The 3691-nt window shown below is 35.6% G+C and overlaps 1 protein-coding gene across 3 annotated transcripts in view; it reads right to left on the bottom strand.

Moving 5' to 3' along the window:
* The window catches only part of LOC106883597 (sorting nexin-16), a 114280-nt gene that overhangs the window by 108484 nt on the left and 2105 nt on the right, over positions 1–3691 (bottom strand). The window lies entirely within an intron of this gene.

The raw sequence follows: 3691 nt of genomic DNA, 5'->3' as shown, positions 1-3691 counted from the left end.
ATAAGTTCAGTTATATATTCTTTTAGAATATTTCTTTTAGAATATTACTTATAAAAGTTATATATGTATGTATATATATATATATATATATTCAGGTATGTATTTGTGTGTCTGTGTTTGTCCTCCCACTATTGCTTGACAACCGATAGTGGTGTGTTTATGTCCCCATCACTTAGCGGTTCGGCAAAAGAGACCGATAGAATAAGTACTAGGCTTACAAAGAATAAGTCTTAGAGTTGATTTGTTCAATTAATGGCAGTGCTCTAGCATGATCGCAGTCAAATGACTGACACAAATAAAAGAATATATATATCATCATCATCATCATCGTTTAACATCCGCTTCCCATGCTAGCATGGGTTGAACGATTTGACTGAGGACTGGTGAACCAGGTGGCTACACCAGGCTCCAATCTGATTTGGCAGAGTTTCTACAGCTGGATGCCCTTCTTAATGCCAACCACTCCGAAAGTGTAGTGGGTGCTTTTACGTGTATATATATATGTATATATATACACACACACACATACATATATACACACACATATACATATACGCACACACATACACACACATATATATATACACAAACACACATACATATAACACACAAACACACATACATATAACTTGTTGAGGTTTCAAGTTCATGGTTTCTTGTTATTTTGTTCGATGTTTCTTTGAAAGATGCATACACTTCGTCTGTGATATCTGTCACAAGGTGGTACAAGGGAGCAAAAACTATATGTACTTCAAACTTTCATGTTAGCTCTTTATTGGCAATTTTGTTCACATATAATTTTGGTGCCTTGTGCCAAAACAGCAGTGAAATTACAAATTTTGTTCTTTTAGCTGCTGCCAAAACAGCAGCCAAAAAAGAACAAAAGTGTACAAGACAAAATAGAACAACTCAATGCTAACTCCAAACAACAATAGTCACAACTTTTTCAATTCAGTCCATGAAGTGGGGGAAAAGAGCAGAAAAACATACAATGCAATCAAAGATTAAGAAAGTAACATATATACAAGCATAGCTGAAGTACTTCACTGTTGGAAAGATCATTTTGAACAACTTAACACTAAATTTCCAAACAACCTGGAGGTAATTTCAGAAATCTTGGATGATCCATATAATATGGAACTCATAAACTTATTCTATCAGTCTCTTTTGCCGAACCACTATATTACAGGAACGTACACACACACACACACACACACACACACACACACACACACACACACACACACACACACACACACACACATATACGACAGGCTTCTTTCAGTTTCTGTCTTATCAAATTCATTCACAAGGCTTTGGTCGGCCCGAGGCTATAGTAGAAGACACTTGCCCAAGATGCCATGCAGTGAGACTAAACCTGGATGGAACCATGTGGTTGGGATGCAAGATTCTTACCACATACCACACCTAGGAAAAGTAAAACATTGTAAAACTGGGCTGATATACTGATTAATATGAATGTATAAAAGGAACAACTAGGAAATTATAGGGCAATCTCTCTTATCAATACCAGGAAAAAATGTTTAGTCGAATTCTCTTTGACAAAATGAAATGTAAAGCCAAAGAAGCAAACAAGAGTAAGTTTCGTTGAAGACCTAGGCACAGCTGGTACCATCATTCAAGTCAGAAGATACTTGAAACAGCAGAAAAACAAGAGTCTTTGCACTTCTTCAACTTTAAAAAGTTGCCTTCAACACAAACTGACTAAAAGATCTATTGAAAATGTGATAGCAATAATTGACTACTCCAGGACAGTAGAGGCAGATCAGCAGACAGATAGGTTTGATCTACACCTGGGTCTAAACTTGGTTGCTATCCCGTAACTCTTATCCATCTTCCTGGAATTTGTAATAAACTGCCTCTAATGAATATCCAAGATGTTTGACAAACTAAATCGTCATCATCATCATCATTTAATGTTTTCCATGCTGGCATAGGTTGGACTGTTTGAGAGGAGCTGGCTAGACAGAAGACTGCACCAGGCTTCACTGTCTGTTTTGGCATGGTTTTTACTGCTGGATGACCTTTCCTAACCAACCACCTTACAGAGTGGACTGAGTGTTTTTTATGTGGCACCAGCACTGGTATATCCAATAAATAATTAGATGAAGCATGTACAGAAAGAAGTATAGTACAAACTGTAATATCCTGTCACTTAGCAAGGAAATTACCATAATGGATCTGAGGGTTTGTATTCTTCAGCAGCATAGCACCAAATAGAGCAGAAAATGTAGTTTGGCAGGCCTCACAAGCACTGACAGCATTTGGAATGGATGAGACATCAACTAGCTGTGTATAATGTTCATATTTTCCCTAAGTTTAAGACAAGTGTAGAATTATTTCCATAAGAAAAGCTATTCACATGACATATACCATAACCAAATTAATAAGGTGGAGATTCAAATAATTCAGCCTTGTAATGACAAGGTTGTTCAATAATTATGTAGTACTGGTTCTCTCAAATCTGTGAAGACACAGGAGTTACCACTTGAAACAATGGAGTAAAACATTTAATCAAAGTAGGTGGTGGTGCTCCTACTGGCAGGCGAGAGTGAAGGATCAAAGAGGATCGAGTAAAGACAAACAGACAGATGGACAGATAAGACAAATAGAGAATTAGATAGTCAGATGTGTACGTGGATAAACATACGGATAGATTGACGGGCATCTCCATCAGATTCGTTGAACTAGGGCGTAAGAAGCTGAGCGTTTACAAACACGTGTTCCTTCAATGCAACCCATGGGTATAATTAGTGTGACATGCTGTATCTGTGAATTACAGGTACAGTCCATCCGACAGGCTTCTATACAGTTTCCCTCAACTCTATTTCCTTCACAAAGTAATCTAGGACAATGATAAAAGACATCGAACCAGAGAACTACCTATTCCTTGCAAAGCGAACTTGTTAACCACTCGATTATATATGTGTGTGTGTATGTGTGTGAGAGAGAGAGAGAGAGAATGAGTGTATACACACACCCGTGCATACATGTGTTTATAGGAGATGTACAATTGATAAATATATAATTTCCTTCAAATTTTCATGTAGCTATGTGTTCTAAAGTTTTACAAGCTAAACTGAAATAAAATTATGATTATTCTTCCTGATATCTTAACTTTATTGATCAACTAAGTAACCTAGAAAGTCTTTCTGAAACGACCCTAGTAACATAAATACAGAATAAGCACCTTCGATTGAAAACATCAACGTAAAAGTGACTGTAGCCAATTCTAAAAAAATTATTTTAATTTGTATTTAAGTTTATAGTTTCAGAAAATAATATGTCAGTAAATTCTTTTCAGCAAATTATCAAACGTCCAGGCTTCAGAAATTAAGGAGAAACGACTAAGGTTGACGAGAATAAAGACTTCGATATAAAACAAAAACAAAGTCGAGGATAATAGAAGAAATGTAAATTTTCTCTACACCATCGGATTAGTTGGGATTTTTCTTTTTTCATCCTAACTTTTGGTATATAATTTCAATGGAAATAAAATTATAATAGATATATTTATAGGTTTAACACATTTAAACAACTTTTCCACTGTGAATTATAATTATTATTACTCTATAAACTTCCGCAGCCTCATCATTTTCTTATGGAGTGAGAGATGTTTTTCATTTCATATTAAATGTACGTTTCTTTTTTGTTTTTGTTTTTTTGCCCC

The sequence above is a fragment of the Octopus bimaculoides genome, chromosome 1 (assembly GCF_001194135.2).
Source record: "Octopus bimaculoides isolate UCB-OBI-ISO-001 chromosome 1, ASM119413v2, whole genome shotgun sequence".
Taxonomy (NCBI): Eukaryota; Metazoa; Mollusca; class Cephalopoda; order Octopoda; family Octopodidae; genus Octopus; species Octopus bimaculoides.
This window is presented reverse-complemented; position numbering and strand designations above follow the sequence as displayed.